The following is a 20,877-nucleotide window of genomic DNA, read 5'->3' on the forward strand; positions in this document are numbered from 1 at the left end:
GCACCGAAAACTGGACTAGCAGTTCCCTGGTGCACTGAGTCACCTGGTCTTCAGGTTTCTGGAGCGCATGCATGCACAAAGAGCAGTTGGCCGGCGCGCATATGCATGCCGAAACCCGAAACAGCAACAGGCAATGGCTGGTGTGCCCAGAGAGATGGCTCTCTGTGCCACTTCCAGCACGCATGTCATAGGTTCGCCATCACAGCTTTAGGAGCAGAAGAGAAAAGGGAAGGAAGACCAGAGGAACATTTGGAAAAACTCTTTAAACACTTTAATCCTTAATATGTTTGACCTTATTGGAAACAAGCTACACAAACACACGCATACACCCTGATGAGGGAGGGAGGGAGGGAGGGAGGGAGGGGTCCCAGCCTTGGAGTCTGCATCCCTTCTTCAGATTCCCTTCCAAGAAAAGGCGCAAAAGCTTCTCTGGTCACGTGACCAACCTACACCCTTTTTCAACTAATGAGTTTTAGTCCATCTTTTCATGCTTGACTGGGCGGTTTTTCATTTCCGGCACAGAGTTAAAGCATTTGATGTTTTCAGGTGTACAAATGGCACCGAGATTCAATATCGCAGAGTAACGAATCCTCTGCCACACGCAGAACCACCATTTCCTGGCGCTGGGCGACTCCCCCTTGGAATGGAAGAATTTGGCACAGGAGAATTGGGATCTTTACAAGCTGCTCACTCAAATGTCCCCCTCACAGAGAGGGACTCCTTAGGGTGCCGTCCGCCAGGCAGTGCTGACTGGCGACACCCAGAGGAAGGGCTTTCTCTGTGGGGGCTCCCACCCTCTGGAACGAGCTTCCCCCAGGGCTGTGCCAACTTCCCGACCTCCGAACCTTCCGCCGCGAGCTTAAGACACATCTATTTATTTGCGCAGGGCTAGCCTAGGGTTTTTAGTTTTAAATTTAGTTTTAATGGGGTTTTATACTATTTTAGTGATATTTTAATTTCGGCCTAATTAATAAGTTTTTTAATTGTTGTTTTTATTTGTATTATTCTTATGTTTTTATTTGGCTGTACACCACCCTGAGTCCTTCGGGAGATAGGGCGGTATAAAAATTTGAATAAATAAATAAATAAATAATAAATAAAATGTGTCTTTTGGCAGCAACCCAAACACGAGAGTTTGCTGATCGCCTGATTCACACATTGCACTAAGCTAGAATGGTGTTTATTGGAATTTTGGCTCAATCACTGGGTTTATAAACTGTGATTTATAGTTTACTATGCAATGCAATCTCAACTAGTCATACTTTACCCAAAAGACAGTTAAGCAAACCATGGCTAAGTGCCGAGTATGAATCTTGTTTAAGTTACAAGAAGTAGTTTGGGAAATACAGAATAATAGAGTGGGGAGGGACTTTGGAGGTCTTCTAATCCAGCCAGCTACCCAAGCAGGAAACTCTGTAGAGCAGGGGTCTCCAACCTTGGCAACTTTAAGACTCGTGGACTTCAACTCCCAGCTTTTCTGACTGAGGAATTCTGGGAGTTGAAGTCCACAAGTCTTAAAGTTGCCAAGGTTAGAGACCCCTGCTATAGAGGGAAGTCCACAAGCATGAAGCCACCAGGGATGAGGCTTCAGCCATAGCTGTTACCTTGCAATCTTTCCAGATCCCAGGCCCACAACAGGATTTCAAATAACTTCTTCTGGGTTGTCTAATGATGACAAAGTTGAGTTCATTTCTTGTTGACTTCATGGACTCAACACAATTGTTTTCTTCACGACAATATTTTAATGGCTTACCACTCCTTTCATCTAGGACGGGGTGTCAAACTCAAGGCCTGAGGGCCCTGCCTGGAAGTATCAAGGACCGGCCCACGGTGCCTCTTGCGGCCAAAATAAGCCACATGCACACACACACCGTGCCTTGTTTTCACCCTCCATGGCCTCCTGCAGCACTGCTGGCCAAAAACGGGCCGGAAATGGGCAAGAAAGTGGGTCGAAAACGAGCTGGAAAACGGGCCACGCGGCTGGCAGGGTGCTGCAGGAGGCCATGGAGGGTGAAAACAAGGCACAGGGAGGCCACGCGCAGACCCCCCCCCCCATGCTGGCAGGGTGCTGCAGGAGGCATCCAACCTGCCGGCCTGTAGAGAACTACAATATTGATCCGGCCCTCAAAGAAATCCAGTTTGACACCCCTGATCTAGGACATCTGTTCACACAAACACCCCCCCCCACAGACACAGCCCTGATGTCATCTGATGGTCACCCATTTGTGTGCTAACCGGGTCCACCCCTTCTTAGCTTCAGCTAACATCAACCAGCTGCTGCCACCTACTGTATTTTTTGGAGTATAAGACGCACTTTTCCTCCCCTAAAAGAGGCTGAAAATTTGGGTGCGTCTTCTACTCCGAATGTAGCTTTTTCAAAGCTTTTTTTCAGCCCTAATGAGGTGCTAGCGAGTGAAGCAATTATCTTCCAAGCTTTGCCTGCTCCTTCCAACTCTCAGCTGTGCTTTAGAAGCTTTTTTTCTGCCCTAAGGAGGCGCTAGTGAATGAAGTGATCTCTGTGCTTTGCCTGCTTTTCTCATTGCTGCTACTTCTCAGCTGTGCTTTAGAAGCTGTTTTTTATCCCCAAGCAGGGGATAAAAAATGTGCGCGCACTCAAAACCAGCAAACTAATGTGCTGAAGCTGAGCAGGCTAAGGATGCTATCCAGATGAATACCTGGTAGGCAGATTTTTTTTTTCCGATTTTCCTCCCCAAAAACTAAGCTGCGTCATATACTCTGAAAAATACGGTAGTTTTACAAGCCAAGGCAAAGAATTTTTATTTTAGAAATCAAACACTAGAAAACAGCATGTAAGCCTGAGTGTCCACCATTCACAGAAGTGGAGCTGCGCACGAGCATGAGTGCCTGCCACTCGTGCAAATGGAGCTGCATGTGTGAACGAACGAACGCACTCACTCGCCGCTTCCACGGCCCAGTTCCAAATGTGCTGCAGCATGGTAGTGGGCCACGGTCCAGGGCCCACCCCTGACACATGTGTCTCCGTTGGCTTACAAGGATTGAAAACAAGGATAAGCAAGAACCTCAGATCAATCAGAGCTCCCCTATCCATACCGCCCAAATACCTGGGAGAAGAATTAGGTCTTACAAAAGGCTACCAGGATCAGCAACATCCCAATCTCTGGAGGGAGCCTGCTCCATAGCACAGATGCGAGAAGGCACAACTTAGGGGGTCCAACAAGATGACATAGTTTGGGGGAAGGGAAAGCCGCCTGGGAAAGCCAAAGGAAATCATCAAAAAACCACCAAAAACCAAAGTTAGAATATTTTGGACATGTGATGCAACACCCGGAAAAATACACCATACTTCACTTAATCCTCCAGGGAAAGATTGAAGGCAAACGAGGTCCAGGCAGAAGAAGAACATCATGGCTTCAAAATCTAAGGGACCGATTTGGACAAAACTCAACAGCCCTTTTTCGTGCGGCTGTTCATAACAATATGGATATGGAAATGGATATGGATATGGAAGAAGGGGAAGAGGAAGAGGAAGAGGAAGGGGAAGGGGAAGGGGAAGGGGAAGGGGAAGGAGAAGGAGAAGGAGAAGGAGAAGGAGAAGGAGAAGGAGAAGAAGAAGAAGAAGAAGAAGAAGAAGAAGAAGAAGAAGAAGAAGAAGAAGAAGAAGAAGAAGAAGAAGAAGAAGAAAGGAAGAAGTTATAGTTATATTGGTGGTGGAGAGGATCCAGAACCTGCCCTTGTGGCTACGTTTGGTGGGATAAACAGAGACAATGGGAGGCATTCAGCCCTGCAAAACAGTGGACTTTGAGCCATTTAGGGCTTTACAGGTGAGCAGCAGCACCTTCACATGACCCACAGCAACCTCTGGGTATAACTTGCTGCCCATAAACCAACACACACACCCATGGTCTGGCTCACACAATGCAAGAATGTGAAGCTATTTCACAGTAAGTAATTTGTTGCAGAATAGTAATGATCAGATTGCATGGAAAAGCAATTATTCTGTTATTTGCATCGCTCATCCTGCCTTTCCTTCAGAAGCTTCAGGTAACTCAAAGCCAGGCGCCTTCTCCCATGACACCCCACAACAACCCTGTGAGGTAGGCTGGACTGAGATAGGGGCTGGCCCAGAATCACCGTGTCAACTTCCATAAATGAAAGTTGGCCCGAATCTGGGTCTCTCTGATGCCAGTCTAACATCATCAATAGCCATGGAGCAGTGTCATGTCAGCACAAATAACTTCTATCCAGTGATTGCAAGCTGGCTAGGGAATTCCAGGAGCTGAAGTCCACATATTTTAAAAGTTGACAAACACTGTCCTAAAGGATCCACCATACGTGCAAAGAGGAGCCGGTCTCAACTTCAGAGCCAGGGGGAGAAATAACAGATTGAATGAAAACGTAAGCAATTTGGGTCATTACAGCTGCTTACCTGACTAGGCATGAAGGTAACTTGAAGAGACATCAGTGGGACCTCATTGCTAATGAGGCAGCCAAAGATGACCCTTCTCAATTTATGAAACATGCAGGGGGTTTCCCCCTTGTTGGGAGCACTTCTAAAGTCATCTGAACAGCTTTGGGAGCTTTAGATATTAAACTCCAGAAAGTAAAAAGGGGGAAAAAAACTTCTGAAGATGTAATATTCTTTCTCTAGGCTATGCTACTGTTACTGGATACTAATGCAACTGTTTTTTTAAAAATGCCATAATTAAGCTTCTCATTAAGTCTCTCCTTTCTTTTCCATCAAAGCCCCATCCTCTCCTTGTAAAACGACGTGACCCAAATTTCTGTTGAATTTTCCAATGATTATAGGCAGCAGGAGGTATTTGCAAGGATTTGTCCAGAAACATAAGGGGGGAAAAAATCTTATGTTTCCTCCTTAAAAATTGCCACCATTTCCATGCACAGCAAATAAATGTCTCTAACTTTGTTCAAAAGAGTAGCCAGGAACACATTTCCTGGCTGGTTCCAAAAGACGGTCGAATGAGCACCGTCAGCACCTCTCACGAGCTTCCCACGCAAGCAGCGCATGGGTGAACAAGGGTTTTTCCAAAGGCACAATAAACTCTAGTCCAGCTGGGCACGCATGAAGGAAATGTTCCCTGCGTAAAAACCAACTGTATAATATACTTTACAACCTGGACTGAGCAAGGCTAAAATAGGAAGAAGGTCCACTCATGGCCCCAAAAAGCCTCAGATGCATCTTCCAAAGTCTTTTCCAAAATTTCCCCCACCCCACCTTTTAAAAAAAATATGGAATGGCATATAACTAAATGAAAGATTCATTCAACCCTCGGGGAGGAATTCTTATCAATGGCATTAACTGATTTAGATTTACTTTTATGTGAATTCAAATCGAATTTAAACTTTGCCCAGGATCTGGTTACTTCCCCTCTTAAGCGCTGACCGCCCATGTTTGCTCCTTCCTGGCGTGGCGATAAATATCCCAATGCAGCCTGCCTGCATCTCCTGTGCAGCTTTGACCTCAGGCTAACTGCAAAATGTTGATCCTTCGATTACTCCGAGAGATTGTATCGTGTCAGATAACATCTCCTCAGAGAGCCGTCCTGGGAATTTCTGCCCAAACCGGTAAATGAGTGAATGTCTTTGTTTTTCCAAGCCCCTCCTATGGAAGTTTAAACCTGTGGAAATAAATGGGACAGAAAGCCACCCAACTGAACGCAGCTCATCTATAAGACTCAGAATTTACATACAATCTAAGGCTTACTGTGGCTAAAATAAATTGCGATTTCATAAAAGGCATTTCCGAAAAGCAAAGATCGCATGTTAATATTTTCTATGGCACAGTTTTATAAACCAATTGTCTCCATAAATGCTTCTGGATATGCTCATATGAACACTTCAGTGTATAAAACATGAGCTTAACTATGATTTATGTTACCCTCATGAAAAAGCTTAAGCAGAAACTTCACATTTAGATAGACATTACTGTTCTAGGTGTTTTTCCTAATGTGGAAAAAGGAAAACAGAATAAAACGGGCACTCAGATTCCCTGCAGGAACATAGCTTTCTGCCTTTGGACAAAGACACCCACTGAGAATCTCAGCTCTCCTACTGCAGAAAAAGGGAAGGGAAGGGAAGGGGCACCCAAACTGGCAAAAAGCTTCACAAAGAAAGAAGAATACAGAAAAGTATTTCCTACCCACGCACTCTTCAAAACTAATGACCCCTGATTGTACGGAACATACAACTCCCAATTATCTCCCATCAGCAGGGGAGTCACAGTCCCAAGACAAATAAGAGACTTCCAGGCAGAAGGACCCAATACGCTCATACTTATGTGGTTCTCCACTATGACTCCTAGATTTCTCTCAGTTACTATTCTTGAGCTTTGCTGGCTGAGGGATTCTGGGAGTTGAAGTCCACAAGTCTTAAAGGGACCAAGGTTGGAGAGCCCTGGCCTATTCTATACCAGTGCATATGGTTTTAAGGGAACAACCTCACATTTCCAGCCACTGAATTGCATCTTTTTGGACAGGGCCCAATGCTCAAGATCCTTCTGGATCCTGAGTCTATCCTCCAAAGTATTAGCATTTCCTCCCAATTTAGTGTCATCTGCAAATTCGATGACCTCCTCTTCTTTCCCTCATTTAGATCTGCTGTGGACTAGATTGGACAGCAATTTTCTCAATTTTTTTGATCTCTGAGGTTTACCTCTGTGGGTTCAATATTCTTGATAGTTATTTGTTCCTTCTGTGTTCAGTTTGGATACAAACTTCTGCTTTTACTAGGAGTTCCTCCTCTTCTTGGTGGAGTCCCAGAAGGACTTGTCTCTTCTAGTAATCCAATTAGCTTATATTGAGCGCAGATATAGTTCGAGTGTTCTATGAGCATGAAACATACATGGCAGTAGTTTGCATCTGCACTGGATAGCTTTGGATGGAGTAGGTAAAAGACAGAGATACCCTTGAACCAAGATTATCTTCAGCAGATGTTGTGAACACATCCATGCAGTTTTGTTGGCAACAGCAGAGAAGGTTATGTCGCTTCCTTCTTCCAGAGAAGTTTGCTGTTTCAAATAATCTTAAAATTTTTGAGTTTGGAAAGATTATTTACCCTTTGAAGTTGGGCAGAAAAACCTATTTCTCTTTAACAAGATGCTGTCAAGCATCTTCTTCAAAACTTCCAACCCACATCTTCTGTAAAAATATCCTCTTGAATAGATCATCTTATCAGGGAACTTTTAAATTCCCAATCAACCTTATGGCTTTGGAATTTCCTGGTGGAATCCCATTCCGGTATTGATCAAGTGTGACCCTGAATAGCTTTTTCAAGGTCAGGTAATGTCAATGAGGATGCTGCTACTTGATGTAAGAGTGAGGGAGGAAAGGATATTCCAATACTGGGTGACTCTCTGAGTGTGCTAGAATGTAAGTGCAAGGAAACAGTGGGAAGACAAGGCTAAGGAGTATTCTGGAAGGTCAGTGAGACTCCTACATGGGTGCTCAGAACAGAGATGTCTCGGGCTTGGGAACTGAGAAGCAGTGAGAGGCTGAGCAATTCTGACCATCTGCTATGGTTAGGGAGGGGATGAGGTAACTAAGGCATGATGCTAGGACATTTTTTTAAAAGGCTATTGCATCAATACTACAGGTAGAAGAGAATTCTGTTGCCATAATGCCAATAAATCTGAAAAAAGCCAATACAATCCTAAATTGCGTTAACATAGGGATACAATACATATTAAGTGCGGTACTAATACCACTCTATAAAGCCTTAGTAAAACCACACCTAGAGTACTGCATCCAGTTTTGGTCACCATACTATAAAAAAGATGTTGAGACTCTAGAAAGAGTATAGAGAAGAGCAGCCAGGATGATTAGGGGACTGGAGGCTAAAACATATGAAAAACGGTTGCAGGAACTGGGCGTGGCTAGTCTAGTGAAGAGAAGGACCAGGGGAGAAATGATAGGAGTGTTCCAATATCTGAGGGGCTGCCATAGAGAGAAGGGGATCAAGCTATTTTCCAAAGCACCAGAAGGCCAGACAAGGAATAATGGATGGAAATCGATCAAGGAGAGATTCAAGCTAGAAATAAGGAAAAAATTTCTGACAGTCAGAACAATCAACCAACAGAGCAGAAGTTGCCTTTAGAAGTTGTGGGAGCTTCATCCCTGGAAACTTTCAAGAAGAGAATGGACTGTCAGAAATGGTGTAGGATCTCCTGCTTGAGCAAGGGGTTGGACTAGGTGACCTACAAGGTCCCTTCCAACTCTGTTAATCTGCTATGAATATACAGCAAATGAAAGAAACCATCCATGAGAGATGCCTATCTAGTTTATTCTATAAAGCAACTTCTAGAGATGGAGAAACCAAACTCCATAGACAGATTTTAACAGATTGCTCTGGTGTTGTACAGAAATTACTATCAGTAAATTTTTCCTTATATTTATCAATGAAATCTAGGTAGTTGCAGCTATACTTCTGGTCTTACTTTCTGTGGAGTTACTGTTTTGACCGCCTTCCTTGTGGTTCCTTTTTTGTCTGTGTCTCCCCTAAGTCTTCCCTTCTGCAGACTGAACACCTCCAGTTCCTTCAGCCTGCCTCACACAATGTACCTTCAAGTCCTTGTGTTGGCACATTGTTGCCCTCCTCTCAGTCCTCTTCATCCAACAGGTCTTTTACTCATCAACTCTTTGATGGGGTTGTAGACCTGGGTCACCATAAACAAGGGACGGAGGAAGACTGTCAGCCCCACTAGGGAGACCAGACCAGGAAATTGGATGAAGGTTAAAACTACCTTTATAGATGTTTTTATATCTTTATGTTTTTAGATCTTTATAGATATTTTTTATAGATTTTTTAGATCTTTATAGATGGTGGGGGGAGGGGTGTTTCCCCAAAAGGCAAGTTGACTTTTAGTTCTTGGAAGAAGCTTCTTGGATGAGAAATGAACGTTTCAAAGAAAGCACCAAGAAAATCCAGCTGCTTTTTGGGGGTGGGGGTGGGGGGTGGGGAAAACACCTTTGGGACAACCATGACTTGGATGATTGAGAATCTCCACAGATATTGACCCTTATTGATATTATCTCACAAGGTCGATTGTGCTCTATCTTCTCCTTCTCATATTTCAGTGAACAGAACTGAAAAAAATAATAGAGTTGGAAGGGACCTGGGAGATCTCCTAATCCAACCCCCTGCACAAGCAGAAGATCCTACAGCAATCCAGACAAGTGGCTGTCCAGTCTCTTCTTAAAAGCCTCCAGTGATGGAGCACCCAAAACTTGTAGGAATTTAGCGCCCAACCCCCCTCCTAGAAGAATGAAATATTTTAGAAAATATTTAAAAAGGCAGAATATATTTCCCTGGATGAGAAATGGAGAAACATGTTTTAAAGACAAAGCAACTTCCTGACTCCCCCCACCTTTGTCAATGGGCCATTAAAAGCCTCAGCTAAGCTCACTCATTCTCCCCACCTTTCTCAATGGGCCATCATCATCTGCAACATAATAGAACCCATCTAGAACAGAAACTCACCACATGGCACCTGGGAAGATTACATTAGCCAGCAATGTTAGCTAAGACCCCCACCCCCTGGGAGTCTGACAGCCAATCAGGATACTCTTCTTGTGCCCCAGAAAGTTCAAAGCTCAGAAAAAGCATAAAGCCAGGGAGCACACAGGATCTCAGCCCTTTTCTGTTCAGGATCTCAAGCCATGTGATCCTGACCACCATTAAACCATCTTTCCAAGCAGCCTCCATGTTTCCAGTATCTTTGTCCCCACTTGGAACTGAACCCAGATGGATATTTCTTCCAACAACTTCTGGAGGCAACTTCTGATTCACTGGCTGACTGTTCTGTTATGAAGTTTCCCCTTAGTTCTAAGGTTGCTTCTCTCTCTTCAAATCACTTCCAGATGTTATCTTGTTGCTCAAGACCTAAAAATATTTCAATATCCTTCTTGCATGCTTCTACCATGGCCATCTTCCTTACTCTCTACAAGGATGAATCAAGGAGAAAAGGGTAAGACATGCCTGGCAGAGTCCTCTGGCAATCAATATCCAAAAAGGTTCTTTTCACTAGCAACACAAAAAACCCCAAAGCGACACTTGCTTTTGCTCAAATGCATGTTTAAAGAGAATAAATTTATGATCCTTGGCAGGCAGTAACAGATTAGAACTTTTGTTAATCTTTAGGCGCAGACACAAAGCTTCTACTGTCACACCTACCCCCAATTTCTCTCTCCAAATAAATAGGAACTGATGACCACCTTTTGAAAATCTGACTTCATTGTGGATGCAGCCCCCCACTGAAGCACCCGGCAACCCCTCCACCGTCTCTCTGGTTTCAGATGAAAAGGGGGGCCTGATGGATTGAACTGTTTCATAGCTCTCCCTTTGGCAAGATTGTCAAAAAACCAGAAAGGGGCTGTAAACAACAATAACAAATCAGCCGCCGTGTTCTGACTGCATCACAAGCACAGATTTCAAGGGTTTAATTTGCTCTCACCTGAAGCTCAAAGCCAAACCCGAAGAACCTCTTCAAATGCGCTTCTGGGCTGCAGTTGGTTTTTCTACCACAAAAAAAAAATCTGATTTGGGATCATTTCACTCTCCCAAAACAACCCCCAAATAAAAGAAGGGCGGAAGAGTATTAAAGGTTACAAGTATGCCTCTTATACAAAATGTCTCTTTATGAACCATCCACCTCGGATAGTTTATCCAGACGAATAAATTGCTTTCTTAGATACAGCAACTCTGAGAAGGAGCAACAGACTTACCTGCAACTTACACAGAATCACAAAGAAATCCCGAACTGGAACTTGACAAAGAATTGTATCGTGCGGCCTTCTTAATCATGTGTTTACATACATGCATGTATATATCTCATGCGCACACACACATTATATATACATACATACACATTGTACACACATACATATATATATATATATATATATATATATATATATATATATATATATATATATATATATATATATATATATTGTTGGGTTTTCTCCGTGTAAAATTGGAAGTGTCTTGGCGGCGTTTGAAGTCTCATTCGTCATCTTCAGGCTTCAGCCGTGCTTGCTCCCAGAAGCACGGCTGAAGCCTGAAGATGACGAATGAGACTTCGTCGAAACGTTGCCAAGACACTTCCAATTTTACACGGGAGAAAACCCGAACAACCAAAGACCTATATACAAACACCCGTGAAAACCTCAGAAAACAAATATATATATATATATATATATATATATATATATATATACACACACACACACACACATACAATACACACACACACACACACATATCTCACTTAACAACAGTGGCTGCTTTACAATCACTGTGTTCACTTAGCAACAGCCACAAAGGTCGTAAAATCAGTCACATGACCATTCCGTTTTCCATCATGACTTATAACTTTGATGGGTAGGTTCTACTAGGGGTAAGCAGAGGACTAACTATAGTATAAACAAACACGCGCACACACGTACACTGTGTTTGTATATCGTATATATATTATGTGCATTTTTTTATCCATTAGATAGAAAGGCTAGTATAATTTAATGAAAGAAATGCCAGCTCTTAGCTCAGATTTTATTTTCAAGTATTTATCCATGTATTTATAAATGTGTATTTATAACTGACCTGTTTTCTGGCAGTTAAGCGATCATATTCAAGATTATTGTGAATACCAGGATTTCTTTAGCAATGTATGAAGATGATACTTTATTTCTGAAAGCCATCGAAATTAGTAAACATCACTGCTTCTGATGCCAACAAAGCTTGTGGTAAAGAAGTTTTTTCTTCCTGAGGTTATTAAACTTTGAATGGGTGGCCTTAAATTCTAGACCAGTGTTTTCCACTTTTAAGATGGGTGGACTTCAACTCCCAGAATTCCACAGCCAGCATGATCCAGATGGGGAAAAACATCTCCCCACCTTTCTCTAGGTCATGCATGATTTTATAGGACTCTATGCCTGCCCACTTTTACTTAACCTGAAAAGCCCTTTGGATCGAGTCCCACTAATTGTTTCAATACTCAGGTAACCCTTTCTTCACCTCTTCCAATCCAAAACATCCACCTCAAGGTGAGCTGACCACAGCTGCATTCCAAAAACAAAGATAAAATGAATTATTACCCCAGCAGGTTTATTTTCCAATTAAAATTCAACATCATCCTTGGGTTTCAGGTTATGAATTTAAAAGCAGAGAAGGGGGTGATCATGAAGAGACTGAAGCTGCTCCAGATGATGAAAACAACCATCAAGCCAACTGCTGACATTCCCCTGCTGGGCATGGTGCTTCAGCTCCAGGCACTCTGAGAGGAAACAAATGTTCTAGATCTATTTCCAGGTCAGATTTTAGAATAAAAATGATCTTGCTCACCCTGCCGAGACAGAAGCAGCCCCGTTGCTTTTCTTCGATTTTTTAGTGGTTTTTGATGTCCTCGGTCATAGCATCCTTTGGGAAATTATGGGGGGCTGGGAAGTGAGTTCTGCTTCTATGTACTCAGAGGACCAAATCCAGGGGAAAAAAATGCCTCGTTTTTACTGTTCTGACCCATTAAGCAATGATGCTCCAAGCTTCATCCCCTGTGCTTATCAGGCTGACCGTCCATGTACCCAACACCATTGGGAGGTGTTACTTGGGAAGCCCTGGCTGGAGTGTCACCACTGTGAAGATGAAGCCCACATCTACTTCTTTTGGGCTTACACAGGCACTGCAGCCGATGATCCGAACCAATGCCTGGATGAAGTCTACTAGACTTCAACAGAAACTCAATCCTGTTGAGATGCAAACACCAAATATGGGTGATTCATCTGCTCCTATTTGGAGTTCACCTATTCTAGAAGAGATTGCACTGGCCGGCCCAAAGTCAGAGGTGTGGTCCATGGTTCCTTCTGGGCTCTTCACTGTCCCTGGAGACACACTTACCCTCACAGTGCTTCCTATCAGCATGAAAATACATAGCCGCTTATGATCCGCCCTGGACAAGGATAACCTTGGAAAAGTTATTAAGAGTCCTATAATTTGCCAGGTGGATGACTGCAATGCGTCTCAGGAAATGGTACCTTTGAAAACAATTTGGAAGCTTCCAGTGCTTCAAAACTGAGATGATTGGATCTGGCTAGATGATTATACGTTTCCAGGCCCAGATCCAAGTGCTGGCATCAACTTCTGATGCCCAAAACTCTACAGTTTGGGAATAAGTTATTTTGAAGAGCAATTCCTCCTTCAGCTCTTTGAGTTAGGCCAGGTGAAGAAACAAAAATTCTTGCAAAGATGTTAGCAATGCCCGTTATTGTAGAGTATTGTAACAGAAACTTGAAAGCCAGTCCAAAGACTTGAAGGAAGGGATCTTCCGCAGAGGACAGAGGAATGACCCTGAAGGAAGACTGTAGCTGCTACCAAGACAAGCCCCAACAGCCCAAATTGGTTGAGCCCAAGCCAAGAAAATGACATAGGAAAACATCTCATAAGAGCCCCTTTCTGTTCCAATTAAAGTAGTCCTGTGGCATTGGTTTCTTAATCTGGTCCAAGTCTCTTTCTCATGCTTTCCACTGTCCCTCAGATGACTAACTGTTTCACAGAATCATACCATGGAGGTCTTCTAATCTAACCTCCTGCCCAAGGCAGGAGAATTTATACCAACCGGGACAAATAATTGCCCACTCTTTTCCTGAAGACCTCCATCACTGGATGGAGTACCCACAACACAAACCTGGAAGGCAAGCTGTTCCACCGATTAATTGTTCCCACTGTCAGGAAATTTCTCCCTAGTTCCAGGTTGCCTCTCTCTTGAACAAGAGTCCAACCCGTTGCTTCTTGACCTTTCCCCCTTCCTTCCCAAGGCCAGAATTGCATTCCTCTACTTCCCCCGCCTTCTTATGTGGACTCTTCCTCAGAGACAATGCTCCCTTCCTGGTTCTCCCGCTCGTCCTGAAAGAAGTCCGTGAGATGGATAAAGAGCCACCTTTTCCATAGTGGTGTCTCACCCACAGGACGCCTCCCTAAGATTTCCACCTGGCACTGACCTCAATGCTTTTTCTCCCCAGAGGCCATTCAAGAACGGCTGGTTTCAGTCACAATCACATTACTTTAATTCTTAATCTTTGGTGTAATGCTGTTGCTGTTGTGTTTATGCTGCATTATTTGCATTCAACTTTAGCGCTGCTTTTTGAGATATTTTTATTCCATACTATTTACATTAGATTGTACTGTATGTTAAAATGCATGAAAGTTGTCCAGAGGGCTATTATTGATGGGCAGCTTTCAAAACCAATAAATAACCAACCGACCAACTAACCTTCCTAATGATTGCTAGCACAGAATTTACCATTTTAAAAAAAACCAACACACTAGAGCTCCTAATTGGGGTGGCATTCTGCACAGAAGCCCCCAAAAAGGGTCTCTAAGTGAGGTTCCCAATCAAACACCATTGTGAAGCTCTCCCACCATTCAGCTCTTAGCAGAGTTTTTTCTCTGGTAAGAAATAATAGAGGTAAAGAGGCAAGTCAAGAACTGCTTTAGCAAGCGACACAGGCACCTCCTCTCCCAAAATTTTCTGAGTGGAGCAGGGCAACAGCAGAAGAAAAGCCTCACTGGGAAAGAACCAAAAGGAGATTTCCATTTTCTAGCGTGTGTGTGTCTTTGTGTGTGCGCGCGCATGTGTATCTATATATCTATACACACACACATACACACACACACAATAGATAGATATAAATGATAGACAGACAGACAGACAGTGAGTGCGTGTCACCCAGGGGCTTTCATGTCTAACATGGGACTAGAACTCCCCATCTCCTGGCTTGTAGCCTGGGGCCTTAACTAATGGATGAAATTCTCTCCCTCTAGCATAAGAAAAGGCTGTGAAGCTGACCCAGGCCAAAGAGGGTGGCAGAGAGTCTTCTGAGTCCCAACTCAGGGGCAGTTTGTCCCCTGAATACCATCATCTCTGAAACAAGCATATAGAGCAGTGATGGTTAACCTTTTCCGGAGCAAGTGCCAAAAGCATGAGCGCGCACACAGGCAAATGCGCACGCCCGAATCCCCAAAATGCAATGTGTGCGCCCCCTGTGCATGCACCCTACAGCAGTGACCGAAAGACCAGCTGGCTGGCAGGAGGCGCACGCACATGCGCAGCAGAGCCGAACTGGGGCAATGGCTCGCTTGCTATCAGAGAGGGCACTGCATGCCACCTCTGGCTCATGTGCCATAGGTTCGCCACCACGGATATATAGAGATACCACTTTTTGTGCCCCCTTGCAAATGAATAATGGACCAGTGAGAACCTCTCCATCAATTCCTAAGCATATTTTCGAGCAAACCCTTTCATAGCCATCTTTGCCCTCTTCCAATCGACCAAGGGCTGCACGTGGGGCCTTGTCAGGATGGGAGTCCTCACAAAACCCGGACAGAGCATTTGGGAGGACGAGATACACTAAGAAGGAATTAAAGCATGTAAGCCAAGTTTATTCATTTGCAGGAATAGAGCGGAGCACTGGTGCATAGCAGATGTACTCACTGAACAGGTTGATTTAACAGGCATGTTGCATGCCAAATCTTACCCATGCGTTTGCATAATTGCTGCAGCCTGTTCTTTTGACAAATATTTATTTAAAAAAAAAATACGGAGGATTGAGCTGTCTCCCGTGCCCCTAAACATCAACAGATTTAGGAACAGCTATGGCACTGGGATGGGGATGCTCTCTGCTTTGATTGGACCTGCAGAATGCCAGACGCTTGTAGAATCCTAGAGGTGGAAAGGGACTCTGAGGTCATCTAGCCCTACCCCCATGGCACAAGAAGCCAAATTAAAACAACTCTTTATCATTCTGTTCTGTTATTCTTTCTATGATCACATCCATCCATATCCCATTAAGCCCAAAGAAAGTCTGGAATGGTATAGGATCCCCTGCCACAGGCAGGGGGTTGAACTAGAAGACCTCCAAGGTCCCTTCCAACCTTATTGTTCTATGTTCTATGATTTATCTCTTCAAAACGATTCTCCTTGGACATATACAGAGAAGGGGAAGCTGCTTTCTGTTTGGACACCAATGCCACTGATGTCAGTAAATCGTTCAACAGCACTAACAGATTTTCCTTCAGTTTTTCTCCTCGAGAGTAAACATCCTCAGCTCCTTCCATCTCTCTTCCTCCTCCTTGCCCTTCTCGACCTATTCTAAGTTGCCCGGAGCCATCCTAAGTGGTGATAGCCAGCAAACAGCACATACAATCAAACCGAGGCTGGCACGTGCTCAGAAGCTCTTAGAATTTCCACCAATGGCCTCGTGAAGTTCATAACTCTGCCCTGTGCCTGCTTTGCCATTGGCTGCTCCTCAGCTGGCAGCCTCCACACGTCCATTGTTCTGCTGGCTCTGATGTCCCAGAAGGGCAGCGCCTGGCTTGGCAAACCAAAGATTCCAGAGGCCACCGACATTCCTACAGTCACATCCAACCAATGACTTTTAAAAACCGGGTAGCCTGTGCTTGCTTAATCAAGTGGTTAGGGTTAAACAAAAAGAGGAGAGGGGGAGGGAGGGAGAAGGTTGTGCCTTATAATAATAATTGGATCTGGTATTTCAGGCACATTCCTGCTCCAAGTTCCTTGGATGCAACAGAATACAAGACCTAAATAAAATGGGATGCTTATGTAATGCCGCACAGATACTTATGTACAATCTCTTTCCTAGCATCCAGTTTCCCCCCCCCCCCGAAGGGCTACTGAGCAGCCATGCTTCTCAAGCAGCATCAGCAACTACCTCCCTGATTCAAATGCCAGGGAGGAAAGTCAGCCAGTCCTTTGGCCAATAAAAACATTACCACCAAGAGGCGGCCAGTCCCCCAGTGGGCACATGGGGCTTGTGATTCCATCCACGTAGCTCCCCAGGCGCAGAAGGCAAGGAGCGGAGATGGAGATTCCCTGGAAGACCGTTGGAAGACTTCCTCTTAATGCAGGCCTGCGAACGAGGCCTTTCTTTGCATGAAGCCTTCACCAACACGTTCCCCAGATGGAGCTCTGCAACGTAGCTCCCCACTTCTGTACCCCACATCTAAGCTGTTTGTCTTGGAGGGCTTCTGCCACACGCACCCATGCTCAGAAGACAGCTCTACCACAGCGATGGATGGACTTGGGCGAAGGGAAAGGACCGGCCACCTCAACCCTGCTGGTTGGAGGCCTTCAGGGGGACAACGTGCAGCAGAGCAGCAAAGGTGAGGAACTACACTACGGGCTCCCTTGCCGCAACCCTTTCAGGCCCAGCCTGGCAGAAGTCCACCTACTTCAGAAGGCCATGGGTTCAATCCCTCACATCTCCAGAGGCAGCTTAAAAAAAAAAACACCACCTGCTTGAAAATCCAGATGAGTTTATTACCAGTTTTCCTCCCTTTCCTCCCTTCCTGCTCCATCATTTTCAGCAAAAACGTGAGCCCCACCCCCACCCCGAAAATCTTCCATCTGCCTTCTCTCTGCTTTAATGCACCACCATCAGATCCCCTCTTATTGCACAGGAGACTTAAGAAAAGCCACTTTGCACTTGTTGCTGCTCCCTCCCTTCCCGAATGAATCTGTGGTCTCCCAACATCCCCGCAGGCCAAAGGTTGCCCCTGCCAGCCCTGGGCTCTCTCGGCCCAAGGAGAGGGAAGCACCGGGCGCTGGGGAGGCAGGGAAGCCGGTGAATGGGATCCATGGCGGGGCTTTTCCCTTCTCCCCCCGGGTTGAGTCCCAGACCCTCCGCCAGGTTCACTCGATTAGCCGACCTGATGCGGGAGGGGATCAATATTGAGGGGAGGCTTTTCTCATGGCTCGGCTGCTCCCTGCCGCCCCGAGTTCTTCCCGGCGCCCTTCGGAGCTGCGGGGCTTCAGGGAAAGGCAGAAAGCGAGGAAGCCCCTCGGCCGCCTTCGCCCGCCGAAGAATGGAAAGGCCGCAAGCAGGGATCGCTCCCAACCACGGAAGCCGCCGCACCGAGGCCAGGCGATGGCGCTCCCGCCGCCCCGGGCTCAAGAGCCGGACTCAGCCCGGCCTCGTCGACGCCTCCGCGGAAGGCGGCGGGAGCGGCCCGGGATCCGCCACCAGCCCAGCCGAGCCCAGCCGAGCGACGGCTCTTCTCCGCCTCCCGCCGCTTTCCGCATTGAACTTCGGAGCCGGCAGGGCGAGGGCAGCCGCCAGGCCCCGCTGCATCCCCCGAGCGCCGAGCCCGCCGGTGCCCCTGGCCGGTCCCCCCGGGGACCGCGCGCCAAGGGCCGGCCAGGCCGGCGGGCAAGGCCGGCTGGCGAGGGCTCCGCGTCCAACAAAGGCTCCCTCGTCCCTCCCCTCCCTCGGCTGGGCAGATTTACAAAGGCAGCGCTGCAACTTGGAGCCGGGCGCGCCCCGCAGCCCCCGCCTCGCCCGCCCCCGCAGGCAGCCCCGGGCTGGGCAGCGCTTCGGCTCCCCCGGCCGTTCCCCGCGATGCCCGCCTGCCCCGCGCCTCCTCCGCGGCTGCGGCCAGAGAGGAGCCGGGCTGAGCCGCCGCCAACCGCCCCCTCCCCCCTCGCCCCCCGCCCGGCTCCCCGCAGCTGCCGGCCTCGCCTGCCCCGGTGCCAGCAGGCGGGGGGGGCGGCCAGGGACCGCCAGGCTGCGCCGCCCGCCTCGCCCCTCCGCCGGCCGGGCCTCCCCCGCCCGCCCGCCCGCCCGCCCGCCCGCCTCTGCTGCAGCCGCAGCTCGCCCGGAGAAAAGCCGCCGCCGCCGCCGCCCCCCCCGCTGGCACAAAAGGCCCCCGCCCGCCCCGCCCGCCCGAGGCTTACCTTGCGGCGCGGCGGCCGGTCCGGGCTGGGCTGCGGGCGGCGAGGCAGGGCATCGGCTACTGCGGCACTGGCGGCTCCGGCGGCGGCGGCGGCGGCTCCTCCATGAGCCCTGCGCTCCGGCGCGTGCAGGTGGACGCGCCTGCCTCTGCCCCGCGCCTCCGCCTCCGCCTCCGCCTCCTCCGCCGCCTTCGCCGCCGCCGCCTCCGCCTCCACGGCCGGGAGGGGCCAAGGATGGAGAGGCGGACGGAGCAGCCGCTGCCGCCGCCAACCCGCCCGCCACCCCGGCCCCGCGCAGCGCCGCTCGGGCAGGTAGGCGGCAGGGAGGAGGAGGAGGGGCGCCCGATCCCCGCCTCCCCTCGCCTCCGCCCCCGGCTGCCTTCGCCCATCCAGAAGGGCCGCAGCGCTCCCTCCCCCCGCCCCCCCCCGCGCCGGATCCCCCGCGCAGCCCGCTCGGCCGCCTCCCGCTCGGCGGGCGCGCCTTTCCCGGGGCGGGCAGTGGGGGCTGAAGGCGGCGCTGCCACCTGCCCTAGGAAGGACGCGGAGCCTCCGGCCGGACCCCTCTGGCGCTCAACCGGGCGGCGGACGATCCGGACGGGCGAGCGGGCGGCGGGGGAGGCGCGAGGCGGCCGGGAAGCGCCGCGCCGGTGCCCTCGCCTGCCCTGCGCGCCGGGCCAGGAGCCGAGCCGAGCCGCGCTTAAGGCTGGCGCGGAAGGCAGCCCGGCTGAGGCGCGATGGGGCCGGGCTGGGTGGAAGTGCGGCGCCCGGGGCAAGCGGCCCGGCGGAGGGCGAGCGGGCGCTGGCGGGGCTCGGTGAACGGGAGCTTCTTCGTGCGGTCGCGCCGCCGCTCCGGACGCCTCCAACGCAGCCTCGGGCTCGCCCTCCTGCTCGGGACCGGCCCCGGGCGGCGTTAAGCAGCCTTCGCTCGCTAAGCTCCTGGCCGAAGTCAAAACGGCTCTTGGGCCTGCAACGTCTCCCTTCCCTGCAGCTGTGCGGGGCTGGGACTTCAGGCAGACGAGGTCCGGCACACCTGGAGGGCGCCGCGTTGGGGAAGCTGTTCCCCGGCTGCCCTCGAGGGCGGCTTTCATCCAACTAAAGGGAGCTCGGTACAGAACCGGTGAGTGGAGAAGAGTGTTCAGAATTGCTTGGAGGAAAACTGCAAGGTTTAAGAGCGACCCAGCAGCTTTATTTAAAAAAAAAAACACCCTCAAACCCAACGACATAGAGTGATTGAACAGAAGTTTCCAATGAGAAAAAATAAAACTGTCTTGGTGAAGATAAAAGAAATCTTTCATAAAAGAACTACAGCCGGTACATAAATAATTAAGGGGTTGCTTTCCTGCCCTGTAAATTTCAACTAATTCCAGGAGACATGTTGCTATAATAAAAACATATATATGGAATTTGCATGTTTATATCAAAGGAATTATATAGAATGAATGTTACAAATTCAGAGAAGACGTTTTACTATCGATGCCTGCCTCATTCTTATACCTGAGTTCTCCAACCCATGAGATGAAGAATAATTCTGGATTGGAAGCTATGCTGGTTAGAATTTAATATATACAGTGGCTAGAGTAATCAATTAATGCTGTTCCATTAGCAAGTAATTAATGAACACAGGCAAATTTAAATCCGAGATGGACCAGATGTGAAATTTAGGGCACACCTCACCATAATGGAGTGGTTGTTTGAAGAACCAGCTGTACATAGAAGAACAGGGTTGGAAGGGTGTTGCAGGTCTTCTAGTTCAACCCCCTGCTCAAGCAGGAGACCCTATACCCGTGGTGGTGAGCCTACGGCACGCGTACTGGAGGTGCCACGACTCTCTGTGGGCACAAGTGCCGTGGCCAGCTGCGCTTCCAGGTTCCGTTGCACACATGCGCTCTGGCCAGCTGCTCTCTTCTGGGTTCCAGCACAAAAGATCAGCTGTCCGGCGCACATGTGTGTTCCAGGTTCTGGCGCATGCACACACACCCATGCGCTTGCCCATGCGCTTCAGTTTCAGCACCTCGTGCCGAAAAGATTAACCATCACTGCCATTTCAGATAAGTGACTGTCAAGTCTGTTCTTGAAGCCTTAAGTGATGAAGCACCCAAAACTCCAGGAGGCAAGCTATTTCACTTATTGTTTTCACTTTCAGA

General features: G+C 48.0%; 1 protein-coding gene across 1 annotated transcript in view; it reads right to left on the reverse strand.

Annotated features, from left to right (window-relative positions):
• The window catches only part of NEXMIF (neurite extension and migration factor), a 438,320-nt gene extending 419,437 nt beyond the window's left edge, over positions 1–18,883 (reverse strand). Inside the window, exon 1 of the mRNA XM_058196855.1 lies at positions 18,737–18,883. The gene's annotated coding sequence lies outside the window, so the exon portion shown is untranslated. The remainder of the gene's footprint in view (positions 1–18,736) is intronic.
• Positions 18,884–20,877: the final 1,994 nt, after the last annotated feature.

The sequence above is a fragment of the Ahaetulla prasina genome, chromosome 11 (genome assembly GCF_028640845.1).
Source record: "Ahaetulla prasina isolate Xishuangbanna chromosome 11, ASM2864084v1, whole genome shotgun sequence".
Classification (NCBI taxonomy): domain Eukaryota; kingdom Metazoa; phylum Chordata; class Lepidosauria; order Squamata; family Colubridae; genus Ahaetulla; species Ahaetulla prasina.